Source organism: Rhinolophus sinicus, chromosome 16, assembly GCF_057876585.1.
Source record: "Rhinolophus sinicus isolate RSI-liver-muscle chromosome 16, RSI-T2T, whole genome shotgun sequence".
Lineage (NCBI taxonomy): Eukaryota > Metazoa > Chordata > Mammalia > Chiroptera > Rhinolophidae > Rhinolophus > Rhinolophus sinicus.
The window spans coordinates 166970257-166986342 of record NC_142516.1 but is presented as its reverse complement, the minus strand read 5'-3'; positions in this window follow the sequence as shown (position 1 = coordinate 166986342).

Sequence of the window (16086 nt, the reverse complement as noted above, 5' to 3'; positions counted from 1 at the left end):
GCCAACTAAAAGGGTTTCCAATGGCCAAAGTCACAACAATTAGAGTAAACAAAGTAATATTAGATAATAATTCAAAATATAAACTAAATATCTGAGTCCATTCTGATATAAATAACTGGTTGACTCAATCAATAAATAGCAAAGAATAGACAAATCTCCAATGTAGAAGATTCCAAATAATTTTGTGGGTTCTCCTCCCTCAAGGTACATAGCTCCATAAGGGTGGGATACACACAGGGACTTCCTTCCAAAGAAGATAGTATGAGAATGGGGAGAAGAGAGTAATTTTAAAGTGGAGAAACCTGACAAATACTACCTCAGCCAGCTGACCATGAATAACCTTGATAGTGAGAAGTCATGTTGATAACATGTACCACTGAAAAGCTGCAACAAGAATGGTAGTTGATCTCTGTGGTCTTCATTCCCCAAATCCATAAGCTCAGTTTAATCATGAGGAAAACACCAGTCAGATATCAATTTAGGGACATTCTACAAAACACCTGACTAGTACTTCGAAAAACTATCCAAGTCCTCAAAGAAAAGCAATATCTGAGAACTGTCACAGTTGAGAGGAGCCTCAGGAGACATGATGGCGGAATGTCCTGTCGTGTCCTGGATGGATTCTTAGAGGAGAAAAAGGACATGAGGTACAAACTGAGGAAATCTGAATAAAGTATAGACTTTAATTAATAATCATGTAGCAATATCAGTTCATTAACTGTGACAAAAGCACCACACTACTAGAAGACGTTGCTAGGGAAACTGTACCATTTTCACAATTTTTCTGTAAACCTAAAACTATTCTAAAATTTTTAAAGTTTAGATAGTTAAAAAAAAAAAAATGGGAGAAATTGGTGTTGCTACTTTGAGGCAAGGTTAGTTATAAATTAATTGTAAAGTGACAAACCACATGCAAAAAAGCAGATTAATGAAGACTGGCATAACACTGGAACGACCGTCATCATTCCAGTCCTGAGTCCTTGCCTCAAAGCTAACTGTAAATGTGACACTTAGACAAACCCTTTCATCCTCTAGGATCTTGGTGTTTTCTCCTATAATTGTGGAAATTGGATGAAATTATATTACAGAGCTCTTCCAAAAACAATTCCACATAAGCAAAAGACAAAATCAATAAGAATATCAATGGGTTGATTCTATCATATCACACATAACTTGGGAAGTATGTACTTCATAGCTTCTTCAGCTGATAAAATACCAGTTTTAATATTATTTAATGAAACCATGTTTTGATATTTGGGTAGTAAGTTATACCGTAACATAAAGACGAAACAATGCTGCTTTATTCTGCAAACAGTAGTATCTCCTTTACAATTGTACTTTCTTTTTAAAAGGTAAGAGTAAAAGGGAAAAGTTTTTCTACCTATTATATTATTCCCCTACCCTCGCAGAATATCGCATTTTAAATAATATCACTTTCAGCTCCATAAAGTGTTATGCTGCATTGAGAAACCATAACTGAGGCACGAAGGTGTAAGAGCTAAATGTGTCATCAGTTTTCAGGACCAAAAAAGATTAGATCTGCCTTTTTCTTTCAAAAAGGACCCTGATGGAATGGATTGGATGGGGGTCTTCATGACTCACGTCTCTAAATTTGGTGGCCTCTACTCCCAGAAGGGTTACAAGGCCACTTAGGAGGTAAGTGTGGAAGGCAGTAGAACGAGCAGCCCAGAACCGGAGACACATACCTGGTTTCTAATCCTGACCCTTTTGTTACTTAACTAGCAGTTTCCCTTTAAGCAAATATTTTTAATTTTGCCGAGTTTCTTGGTTGAAAAACAAGGTGTTGGATCAGATGCTATGTTAAACAAATGGAAGTCAAATGTGGAATTGCTCACTTCTTTGAATAGCAAGGGCTAGGGACTGGGCATTGTCTATTCAGGCTGACTGAGCTACCCCTGATTTCTGCGCTGGACAGCATGAGTGCTGCTCCAGACTGGAGAAGCCACAGCCTACCAGAGGGCAGAGGAAATGGTCCAGGGGCAATTGTTCCCATGTGCATTTCCAGAGGTGAGAAAGAGGAGTGCTTTGGAGCTGGCAGGAAAGAGAAGCAATTTATCCTCTTTCACATCCTTCAGAAAGCTTCCTGGGGAGTTCATGACCTTGGTCTATCAAACACCTTTCTGGGTATTGATTCTTGAAAGGGAGTCAGGAGCAAATTTAGGGGTTTAGAAGCAACCAATCTCTTCATACACAAGATTAACAAAAATCTGTTTAAAGAGAATTTGGAAGAGAAATTTTGCCGGTATTATTAGGCAATGCATATTAATGTCATAAACAATGAAATGTGTGTGGTTATTGCATTTTGCTTAGTTACAAGTAATGATCATCCTGGTAATAATATTTGAGGCTTTGCTCATTGTATTAATTAGTCCATTTGCAAATCATCAGGTAAAAATTAGCAATACCTTTGCTTTATTCATTAAAAAGAACATGAGAATGTCCAACCAATATCATGTTTAATGCACATGGAAGAACATTCATTTTCTGACTTTTCTTCATATTCTTTTTCCAGATACAGAAAATGAATGTTCATTACTTGTTTGAAAAACAACGTGTTGGATCAGATGGTGCAGTTGAAGAATCAAAGCTATTGTTTTGCTGCTCCTTACTTTATGCATTTAGTCTTACAAACAACCAAGCCACAATTTAAATTATGTTCACTCAAAATCAAACATGTTTTATCGCCTCCAACACTATTATGATGTATTAATCAGTCATGTATACTCTAGGCCAGGGGTGTCAAAACTGCGGCCCGCGGGCCAACTGTGGTCCGCAATCCATTGTTAATTGGCCTGCAGCAAATTCCAAAAATATATTTAGTTGACTTAAATAAACCAGGTCAGGCAATACGTACTTCACCTCGAGTGAGTGGCCTGGCTGTTTGTGTATTTTACCGCATATGGCCCTTGGTGAAAAACGTTGAAAAAAGTTTGGAGGCTATTAAGGAGGATATTCTAGTTATATTTCATGGTGGTATATTTGCTTGTTCTCTAAAAATGGAAGTGGTGTGTCCAAGCTGGAAACAGGAAATGCCAGAACTCTTGGTGGCAAACTGAGATGTACGAGAAGAGCTATGCATTTAAGCTGCACAACTTAAAGCACATAATTGTTGGCTTCACTGAAAATAAATTTCCCAGACAGTGATCAAAAGTCCATGTAATTGAGGGGTGGGGAAAAATATCAGAGGGCAGTGGACATCCATGGCCACGAGTACTTTTTCTTTTTGTGTGTGTGTGTACATTTATGATTATACTGTGAGAATGATTTTTAAAAATATGTATCATCAGTGAGAATTCAATTTTCTCCCTCTTTGTTTTGGTAGGGAGTGGGACCCAGTATAGCATTCTACACTCTTTAATAAAGAAAATCCCAAGTCTTTTCATATATTTTAAACAGGATGTTACTTTCTTAGATTGAGCATGTCATGTACTGTGAGAGGTACATTGTTCTCTCCTGAAAACAGGCCTACAAAATAAGGCTGCCGAGCAGAGGTAATAGAGCCTGACAGCTAGAGAATTGTATTTTTAGTTACCAGATATCTAGATTTTTAAAAATTTTTAGTGTGTTGGTTCTTAGTAAGATCAGAATCATGTTTAGAACTGCATCATCAATATAAGTATAGCAACAACCTGATTCTGTTGGAATGATTTTCAAAAAGAATTGTTAGTTACCACTATTGGGGGTGTGTGTGTGTGATTGAGTCCCAATAACAAAAGTGAATTGTTAAAAGTAATGATATAAGATAACATGGAGAGATGAATATAGATCAAATGCATTACTTACTTGAGAGATACTCTTAACTACTTTGTTAGCTCCCTCCTAAATACCTGAATTCAGGTACTTAAATATTATTCCATTAAGTGCCAAATAACCCCTCTCTTAACCTCTCTCTCTCTCCTCTCTCTCTCTCTCTCTCTCTCTCTCTCTCTCTCTCTCTCTCTCTCTCTCTCTCACACACACACACACACACAGTCCTACTTATCTTTTTATTGCTAGTATTCATTATTCTTAGGCAAACTTTCCCATGGTGGCCAGGTTAGCAAAGTGTGTTTCCCAGAACAAGTTTCAGATTATTATTATTAACAGGATGAAGGGTGGTTACAATTAATCAAATTTGTGACATATTGGTTAAATCAAAATTAACTGTCTCCTTTGCTACAGGTTTCTCTGAGTTTCTAATACAGTGTTGTGCTTATGACTCTCCAAGAGGGATAGAAATCATACGTACAGCAAATGCCAAAATTAACTGCCCACAGAATTTTCTTTTCCTTTTCACTGAGGCAGCTCTCCTAGCACTAGTGTGATAAGGAAATAAATAAGGAGGCATATGAGGAACTCTTAGCACAGTCACTCTGGGTCAGTTTCATGCTCCCATTTCCTTGGTTGTTTGGATTATTCTTTGAGGTCCGTCATGGCATGGCCTTATCTTCCGAGTCCCGTGGAGAAGCCCCTCTCACCACTTCTTCCATCAGAAGCAGTTGTGTCTCCAGACCGCCCTCCATCCCCCACCCCGGCTTGTTTCCTTTTAAGACCTTATTGGAAGAGCATGAGGTTTGGGGAAGGGTGGTGAGTGTGTCTGACTCACCTGCTTGACTCACTAAGGGAAAACAACCATTTGATATGAATTATTTCTTGGACCACATTCTGCTCACTAAGACAGATTTATTTCAGTAAATTTAAAATAAAATATAAACCATATTGCCATATAGATATTTACTTTGTTACCTAGCATACATGCTATAACTTGTATCTCTCTTGTCTCTAGGGTGATATTTTATAATAATATTTTATAGGGAAAAATCCCAAGACACACCATGACATTACAACTTTCTTCCTCACCCAAATTAGATAAACCCAAACAGAACGTTAAAACATTTCTTATATAGGAAGATTGAAGTTCATTCAAAATAAAACAGGACTTGGGGAGAATTAACTTTCTTTTTCATAGCATCTTTCAATCACATCAATGACATTTTCATAGGAATTCTATTCAGATTGTTCCCTATTTGCATAACTTGTTTTGTATCTTTGGGCAAGCTCCAAGTGATCACAGTTTTGTTTATTTCTATGTAACTGATCACACACTCTCAACCCTGTGTGCTGTGAGACAGAGGGTTATAGTGCGATAAATCAAGGTGAGAGAGTTAGGCACAGAATTTACCACGAGGGTGGCCAGATTCTAGAACGCCTTTCTGTTTCATGTCTAGCAGAATTCCTGGCATTTAGTAAAACTTCAATAAATATTTATTGAATTAATTGAAGGTAATGTAAAAGCAAATGATTATATATCAATATTATAAACTTTGGAGTTTTTATTTAAATAATGTTTTTTCAGTTTGTCACAATTGGGCTCAGAATGGAATTCATTACATAAGTCTTTTAATGGGCATTCATTCTTTTGGATTACATACCTTACTTTACATAAACTAATATGCTGGCTGGTTACATTCTAGATTTTGTATTTTTTCACCATTATTCCAATAGTTATTATTTTCAATATATTTTCTGTTTATTTTCAAGTGATATGACAAAAAAATAATTAGTTTCTAGTAGGCATTGTGTTATAATTGTAAGCATTTCTTTTAACATTAAGTATTGATTTAAATAATTTTTTTAAAACACACAGAATTTTCAGACATCTCTTTACTCTCAAGATCTACTGAAATGTTGAAAACTTGAAACTGTTTATTGCATTCAGGAAAGTTCTAGAACTAACAAGCCACCATTGTCATATAAAATAAACCGTGTGGTAAAATAATGTGATGAATACATCTCTAGTGATATTAAGATATGAAATAAGTAAACTGACAATCAAAAACCCAGGTCCCTTGAGAGCTAATGACAAATTCAAACAATTGAAAAGAAAGGGCTTAGTGTACTTGATATACTACGTAATGACTGTAGTTATGTTTTATTTTTTACTTAATAAATAAGACTTTAAAAGTATGCGTACCAATTCACATTTCACGTTATGCTCACTGGAGAAATTGTATAATAAATGTTTTATCTATATACCCGCTTTCCCAATTGCTGTTCAGAAAAGGTGAATTTATTTATGGTTTAAAATCACATTCCAAGCTCACCTACCAATCCTTGCAATACCACTTTTGTAACGTGTTTCCCTGATATTTATCCTCTTTAGCACATTTATTTCAAATTCCATTTAATAGTTCCTTTTCTAGGAATTTTTCTTCCTCTTGTAAATTTTATTTTTATTTCTCCTGGTTTTCATGTCGCTAAAGCATTCCTCAATTTTAGGTACTGACTTCTAGTCCTGTGTATACTGTTTAGCTTTGATTTGTCACTAGGAAAAGGGCTCCTGTATAAGCCTCATCACCTCATTGGAAATGCTGCCAACTATACTTCCAGTCTTTTAGATTCTTGCTATTCAAAATATAGTCCTGGAACTAGCAGCATGGGAATATCTGAGAGTTTGGTAGAAATGCAAATTGCCAGGCCTCGCCCCAGATCTACTGCATCTGAATCAGCACTTTAATGACATCACTAGACAAGTTTTATATACATTTTGGTTTGGGATGCAGTGTCCCAAATTTACAATAGGAACCCTTAGAACACTTTGAAAGGGTCATTAAAAATCACAGAATAAAAAAAAAAAAAAAAAAAAAAATCACAGAATACGTGGTTTCCAGAAACACTTTTCCGTCTGCATTTAAATGTGTACTGCCATTAAATGTCCCTGCCATTCTGCTATCCCAGCTCTTAAAGGAGAAGGACCAGAATAGCCCAGACCAGCAAATTTATCCCTGGTCTCTATTTCCCTAAAGGCATATCAAGGTGAATTTTACTCGGATAGTGTGTCTTTTGAGGCTTCTTTAAATGGCCAGCTATAATTCATTCAGGAAAAAATCTTCAGACTGTTGTTTATTTCTGTTTTCATTGAGTGTTACTCTGCTTTTTATGTTTAACCTGTATTCATTCTAGCAGCATTTTATTTATGGTTAAACTAAATTTCCATTCTTAGGCTATTTCCTCCCCTCTTTGTGAAATCTGCTAGTATGCAATATGCAAATATAAACATTGAGAACAGTAAGGTGTGGGATAGGCGTGGCATAAAGAAATTGGTGTTAGTGCACTCACTTAGAACACATAGTCTCCTTTACCTTTTAACAGTTAAGTGGACAGCACTGGATATCATTGGCATTTGTTGTTGTTGCTGTTGTGTGTGTGCACGTACACATTCAGAAACTATAACCTCTATGAAATCAAAGAATCTCTGCTTATTGGTCCATTGACTAACACAGCTGTGGTCACAGAGCCAGAAGTGCAGTTTCCAGGCTCGGACTCATGTGGGAAGGTGCTGGCTCAGGTAGTAAATGGCCATCAACTGTGATTGGATGGCCATCAGCTGTGGCTAGTTGGCTGTCAGCTGTAACCAGTGAGCCATTGGCCACTAATATAACTGCTGTGGCTATGCTAGCAGAAAACGGGGGCTAGCAAGAAGATGGTGGCTGAGCCAGGAAGAGTCGCTTGCAGTTATCACTGTGAATTGCAGCTAGCAAGTGGGGTTGGTTGGCAGAAAGAAGTGGACGGCAGGTTGCGGATAGTGTGGCTCCTGCTTCCTGTGTCTCCAACCCAGACGCCAGTGAGAATATAGTGGTATGATTCCCCTATCTATGGCTCCGTGGGTGTTCCTTTTTGGCCTCACCAGTCCTGCGTTCTTATGTGGGGAGCAGGAGCTGAGAGCCCGCCTGCTGCCCTGCATGACAACAGCACTTAGTACAGAGTATACACTCAAAAAATAACGATGTGAATGACATTCTCTTTTCATTCTAAAACACTAAAGATTAAAATATACCAAGTGAAGAAGAGGAAAAATTATTTTGAAGTTTATAGTACATGCAACCATAACAAAGTCTGTGGCCACGCAGCAGCCTACCCGTCTGTCTCCTTGTACCTGCCCCCAAAGAAAGGAGAGTCTGTGAGCTGGATCCTTTCAGGGACTTTGCTAAACCTTTGTGTTTGCACCTTTTGTCTCCCTGTTTGGCCCCAAAAAGATGGCTGGTCAGCCAATGACGAGTAAGATTCCCCACGGGGGGGGGGGGGTCAACTCAAGTGGGGACGAACAGGAGAACTCACGGGGTTCATAGAGGTGGGCACCTTCCCCAGGCTAAGGAGAGCCCCCCACCTTCCCCAGGCTAAGGAGAGCCTCTGCCTCAGTGGCTTGCATTCTTTCCCACAACCTGCAAGGGAAGTGCTCTCCATCTATTCATATGCATAAAGGGTTTGTCCCTTGGGGAAGTACAAACATCCTGAGATTTATGATTCTGCTGCCCCCAGGCAAGGGTGATTGGCTTGAATCAGTTTCCTATTATGATGTGTGAGATTCACAGTTCTAGAGATTGACAAGCTTTATCTCCTTTACTTCCCCACCTAACTAATAAAAGCTAACGCCTAGGCCTGATTAGGCACATCCAGTTCTTGAGGCTGCAGGTCGCTTGACCCTACTTAAACTCTATTCATGGCTACTGTCTTTTCTTAATCCTGCACTGCCCTCCTTGCTCCCCACAACCCTCATCGCACGGGTTGCGACAAAAGCCAAAGATCTTTTGATGGCCCTATCACTTTATACCAGAGTTTAAAACAAAACAAAACAAAAAAAACCTTCTGAGATAGAAAAATAAGCCTGAAAACAGGGCGTGGAGAAATAATTTTGCTAATTGCTTCCCCTTGACATTTAAACACTGACTAATATTATAGCCAGGTAGTGAAATACATCAACCTCATGGAAATACCAAGTTTTATTTTTAAAAATATATTTGCCTCTCATTCTGAAAAATCACATCTGAGAATTGACATAAAATTCAAAACACAAGTGAGTCAGCAGACATCAAATAAAAACACCCACTAGCACCGATGCAGATCTCAAAACCCCCATCTAATAAACAAGGTTTAAAGGCCTTAATAGCCTCCAGCAGCTGAGAGAACATAAGGGGGTGGAAGAAAAATGCCTCTCCTTTCCCATGACCCTATTCTCCAATAGTTTCCTATGCTGCCCACCCACTCAGTTAATTTACTAAAAGCTTGCTTATATGGAAGACAGGAATAAGAAATCCCCAATGCAATAAAATTCAAGACAGTGATGAAATTAGAGGAATAAGCAGCAGACTTTCAACAAGAGGTATGTGACACTTCACACTTCTGAAAAGTTTTCAGCCAGGTAAAGGCACCATACCGCCTCCTATATTAGCCTTGATAGCAACCAGCTGGAGCTCAGCTAAATTCACACATCTCAAAGTGACAGCACTGGCTTTGGGCTACCCAGGCTGAGCTTTCACAGCTGGAAAGAGAGTAAACCAAGTGTAAAATGTAGGTAAGATTTCTAAGAAGCCGTTTGCTTTCATTCATTTTATTTCCCTGATATGCCCTGTCCCCATAACAGATTACCCTAGTAGCCTGTCTAATCACCTCCAAGCATCCATACAAATCCCAAAGACATCAGTATGTATTTTATTGCCCATATTTCTGCTGAAATCCTGCCTAGGTCGCAGTATCTAAAAATACTGCCAAACACTGTTGCTTTTTCTGAAGAGGCATTCCGAAGAGTGCTTCTATGCAGTGGAATTCCAGAAGGATTGTTTTGCCTGTTCTATTCATTATGGTCAATTAATTTTATGTTCAACATCATTCACAATGCATATATGCATAAGTGTTGGTGATTCACCCTGGAAAAGGTAGGACAGAAAAATAATAGCTTGCATTCACATGGCATTTATTTTCCTCTATTGATATCAAAGGGACTAAACAAAATGACCTAATTCCATATTCTAATATTCCTGTGAAATTAAAAGGGAAAAGTAACATTTACCCCCCTCCCTTTTTGATATAGGGAGGGTATAAATCTGCTCTTGCTGCCAATCATCTCCATAATCGGGTTTACCTGTGTGCTATCTTCTCCTGTGTGGGCTCACTTATTCCCCAGCCAAGCCAATTCAAGAGACTGGATATTGTTTAAAAGGATTTTTACCATTTTTTTTCTTGACTCCTTGCAATTGTATAACTGGACATTTTGCTGTTTTTTCATTTTTGTCTTTTTTTGATTGTCTACTCCACAACCACACCCCCATTTCAGATTCTAGATCTCTATTTACTATGAACTTCTGAGCACTTCCAGGCTTTGGCACCTTTGCCCTCTGGCTAAATGCTGCTTACTATTCCACTGAGAATCAGACCTTGAAATTCAAGACATGGAGCTAATGAGAAAAACCTGTTATGTAGAAAGGAAGACAAGCTTAAGGAAAGTTTTAGAAGGAGTCTTGTAGACTGAGTGCTTGTTATTGTTGAGTAAACCACACTGTTTAGCAATCACTTGTAAGTATTACGGCTTTTGTGAGTTTTAAGAGGGAGTTATTGCTGCTGAGGCAAAAAGAAGGTATATCGTTCTTTTCATTTTAACTGGAGGTAAGACAACCTAAACTTTCATTCAGTTAGCACCGCTTTATTTAGTTTTAGGAAATACCACCTTCAGGGGAAAAAAAAGAACGGTCTCTGTTACATTCTCAGTTCTCTAAGTGTGTGGCCGATTAATTATGCTGACGTGCCTTATGTAAGAATTACGTAAATTTTCATTTCAATTCAGTTAAAGCACTGAGCATCTACAAAATGCAAAGCCTAAACAATGGAGTACCAGGTCATCTCAGTCTTTGAGAAGCTTTGAGTCCAATAAGAGAAGCAGAGGAACCCACCAGGGAGGCCAGTCAAAGCAGGAAGAAATTTCTAGCAGGAGTTTGGTTATGCACTGATAGCTGCATAATTATTTTAAAATTAATATTAGTTAAGCAAACTTTTTTTGGCTACATATTATGTGCCAGACACTGAGAGGATATAAAGGTAAACAAAAAAGGAGCTGGAATGTTTTGATGATGATGATGGTAGTGGTGGTGGTGATGGTGATGATGATGGTGGTGGTGGTGGTGGTGATGGTAGTCATAATGGTGATGATTTGGAATTTTGGTGGCTATTATTCTGCCAATCACAAGTGGTATAGGTAGAGGGGATCCATGGAAAGTTTTTAGGAAGTGTTATAGGAAGGTCATCAGTATTTAGGTTAGATTACAAAAAAGAAAATTGGAGGCCACCGTGAACATATTTTGACGGTCCTGTTAAGAGGTAATAAGAATCCGTACTTAGAAAGTAGCCATAGAAATAGTGAAATAGAGGGCATTATTATTATTATTTTTAATTAGAATATGTCCTGCAGTTTTTGAAATAAGATGTCCAGCCATGCATCTAATGGGAGAATAGGTAAAGAGTTTGCATTGGACATACCTGGCCTTGATTTCTGGTTCTGCCTCATAACTATATAATATTAGACAAGATAATTTATCTCCTTAAGCCTCAATGTCCTCATCTATAACATATAGTTACATATGTACATGTCTTGGATTATTTTCAGGCTTGATAATTGTGTAAAAGGTGTAGCACAGTGCCAGACATTTAGCAAGTTCTCAAAAATAGTAGTTATGCATATCATGCTACAGCTTTTATTCTCATGTGTTCGCTTTATAATATCACACACGAAGATGGAACAACTAGATTGGGATAAACCTGTCTTCACAATTGGGTCTCACTTATCTGTTTGGATTACAAGCCAGACGATTTGTCATATGGTTATGTTAAAAACAACTGACACAACTGAAATGAACAGATAAGAGATTGAATATCTGAATCCCAAAATTCAGTTGCTCACAGAGATCAAGCAGGTAAAATGTAAGTGTGAATTAAATCAGACGAAACTAAGATCTAGTGGGACCTAAAGAATATGTGCCATAACTAATAGAATTCAACATGAATTTGTTTTTGCTGGCCAAATAAAATGTCTGCAGTGTCTGGGTTTGCAGCTCTTTGTAGAGTGTAGTAGTTTAGAATATTTTTGGTTGTGATCCGCAATAAGAAATAGATTTTAGTATAGCACGTATGTACATATACCTAAAACAGAATCTCTCAAAAGAATACTTAAAACATGTGAATCTTATGGATATTCTTGTTCATTGATGCTCTCTCTTCTATTCTGGCTTATTTCATTCCAACTCCACCTCTTTAAATTCCTTCCTATCCTATGTTATCCCACTCAAATAAAATCCTGGGCCAGATCTTGGAAATTTATTTTTCTAGCCACTAATGGGAAACAACCTACAGTTCATGAAACTCTTGTTTATAGCAGTGGATTAAAAATGTTTTTGGCTCGCCTCCATCAGTAAAATTGTTTGAAATAAAAAGCATAGATAGAATTGGTAGACATCTACTGCTGTTAACTTGTGTATGAAATCTTAAGAAAACAATTTCTTACTTTTTCGGTAAAAATATAAACAGAAGTTAAATCATTGTCCCTCAGCCCTCCTTGGTGAGGTCTAAGCCAAGCTCCCCACCTGACACTTGTGTGACTTTGAGCCAGTGAGTTTAACTCTCCAAACAGAATTTCTTATCTGTAGACTGGGAATGATAGTACATATTTTATAGATTTGTAGTGATAACGTAATTAAATATTATGCTTAAAGCAAATTACATAGCACTTGACCTCCCCACAAGTAAAGTTATTTTTAAATTAATATTAATTGAGTAAATTTTTATTGACTACCTACTATAATATATGCCAGACACTGAGAGGACACAAAGATCTATATAAGATAAGATATGATGATGGTGGTGATGATGATGATTATGATGATAATGATGATAAAGTAGAAGAAGATAGAGGATGAAAAGACATTATAATCTAGTAGGAAAGTCATCATATAAAAATGATGCAAAATATAACATGTCTTTAATATTCCTTAATTAAGATATATTTAACACTGTGGCTAATATTTAATGTGAGTTAAATATTTTGAGTACATGCATGTTCATGAATCAACGAATGAATGAAATAATGAATGAGTCCCAGCTTTGGCCATTGTCCTGCCAACAAAAGAAGTGACATATTACAAACCTTTTATTAATGCCACGTGGCTATATAAAGTAAAAAATAAATGTGATTATTGAATTTCTCAAAGTAATTTTTAAAATTAAAAATGCCACATCACATGTATGCATTTCTAAAACAATGATTAAAACTGAAAATCACAACATTTTGTTTTGAACAGATTATTTTATTTGCATCATAATGTTATGGAGAGCAAATAAATATTATTAAAATTATTTTCTTCTTACTCAGTAATCAGAGAGCAAAGGCATCTAACTACATACCAGTTAAGGAAACTTAATGTCATATATCAATAACCTAACAGTTTCTTCAAATGACTTGGAAATTAATTTAAATATTTTTATAGGTAAGTCACTTTATAAATCAACAAACAAGGCTATTATAACTATATTACTAATTTTTTTCACACAAATATTAAAGGACTAGCTTCAAATATATGTTCACTTTATCTTCTCTCACCACTTCTTTTCTATTTTAAAGCCAATAAAAAATCTCCTTAAATATGTCTCATATTATGGAGAATGTGAAAATGGGCTTCATATTTAGTTTTTGATGCATTACATTATGTTTTATCATTTAGAGGATGCAGCCTATAAGGTGACACATTGTAGCCAGATAGAGAAGTGACATTTTTCAATTGCTATTGACTGTAGTTCTGTTTTTATTAACCCTCTTGCTGGTAAATATAAATGCAGCTCTATGGAATCAGATGTGAAATAATAACTTTCTTTAGTGCCATTCAGGCAATGGAGAATGATTTTTGATTTGTGGAAATATCATCTTGGAAATAACCTGCGAGGGCAATTTGTCAAAAAAAAGAAATCCATCACTAAACTTGATAACACTACTTGAGAGAGAGGCATGTATGTAGTTTTACAGTTATCATTTGACCCTGGGTGTCCCCAAGATTATCAATCTTCCTGTTTCTTCCACTCCTCCTTCATTCTCTCAGCCTCCTCTCACCCAAAGAAACTAGCAGCTGGGTTTCTCTGTTCAGTATGTGGAGTACATGCAATAGTTTTCAAAAACACTGCCCCAAATACTTTCTCATTCAATACAATAAAACTGTGAGGTTGACAAGGTAGGATCATTATCTCTGTTCTATGAAACTAAAGCCATGATTCAGTGACTCGTTTAAGGTCATGCATCTAGAAAGAGGCAAATGTGTGGATAACACCTCTTTCTGCATCATGGCTCTTTGGAATACACTGATGCTCAATGAGGCATTAGGAGAAAAATGAAAGGAGTCATAAAAACCAAGAAGCTTTAAGCCCAAGAATACTGAGTGTTTCACCACTTTCTTATTACTTAAGTCATTATTTACTTAATTGTTTCTGAGAAATTAATCTATTTATTTCAGAAAGTATACCAGTTATCTATTGCCACAATAATGCTATGTAATAAACCTCCCCCCAAACTCAGGGGCTTAAGACAACAAGCATCTATTCTTGCTCTTGAGTTTCTGCTCCCTCTGGTCTCAGAGGTGCCTACTTGTATATCCACAGAAAACTGCAGATTGGACAGATGGCTCTGATCATGTCTAGCTGACCATGTTTGGATGTTGACTGGACATAGGCTGGTACTAGCTGGGACAACTGGATTCTCCTCTGTGTGGCTTCTCAACATCCATCATATTAGCCAGTTTTGTTGATAGAGTGGTGACAAGGTTCCAAGGGAGTGAGCATTAGGGCAGAAGACCTCTACAGACCAAGGTTCAGAACTCGAACACTGACACTTTCATCACATTCTATTGGGTAAAGCAGATGAAAAGGGCAGCCCAGGTTCAAAAGGTGGAAAAACAGACCCCACCTCTTAATGGGAAGAGCTGTAAAGTTACATAGCAAGGAGAATAACTACAGAGTGGGGAGTCATTGGGGTCACTTTTCCAATCAATCTAATACTGAAACAATCCCTCATCATATCTAGTGTACACAACTTTGGAGAATACAAAGATGACTAAACCAGTCTCTTTAAAATACGGGAGTTTTTAGTCCAATAAGAGAGAGAAGTACGTCAGAAGATCATTATGATATAGAGCAATACTAGTAGGCATGAAAATGAAAACCTTGATCTACAAAGTTCAAGTGTATAAAATATAACTTTCTGAATTTTTCTGTAACCAAATTTAATCTGTGTCTTGAGTCGTACTTTAATCTATAGACAGATTTAATGATTCGAGGTAACAAATCAATTCCAAGTTTCCTCAATAACTGAGTGTTTTCTTAGTGAGGTCAGAGTTTTCCTCTGTCCCCCTTGTCATGGCATCCAGGGTCTGGACCCTGTCCTTATCTCTCACTGGTATCCATGGAAATGTAGTGTTTCATGTGGTCCTCATTCTGAATACATAGTGTTATATCAGAATATTGTGTACTCATTACAGTATGAATATTCAATTGCAAAGTAACATAGCTCATTGTAATTATATTAATTAATCATGTCTATCTATGTGTTTCTCCTCCATGTTAACATTATGTCAACAGCTAAAAGGATGGAAGGAAGTCAGTTTTAGATTCCCTAATAAGAAACATAAATGTCAACACATTTTAATTGGAAGTATTATTATTGTTAATATTATAATTTTATAATCGAGTTAGTCATGAATTATTCTTAATAGAGTCACAATCGTTCAAATACTCAATTTACTTACTATGGAGACTTTTTTCAATACTGATGATAAATGTTACTTATTGACCATATGATTGTTTTCTCCATTTTAATATCACACAAGTACTTCAAGAACATGTGGTAGCCATAATTAACAGTGATCCAAATGAATTAGACCATGATTAATGCTGATTTAATGTAATCATGAGTAAATAAAATTTCTAGCTAAAACTTGGCAGAAAAGGCTTTGGGCAGCAGATAGCTACTATTATTGAAACTAATGTTAGTTCTCTGCTTATCTCAAGCTACACAACTATAATCTTATGTTGAAAAGCATTAACCCTGAGGGTTTTTTGTTTTTTCGTTTTTGTTTTGGTAACCTTAACCTTGGAAACTGACTATGTTTGCTCATGCTCTAGTTGTCAATTACTAAATCATACTACCACATGCCTTTGAAATAGACCACTTTCAAATGTACCACATCTATGGTACATTTTATGTAGTCTGCTGCCAGCATCAAC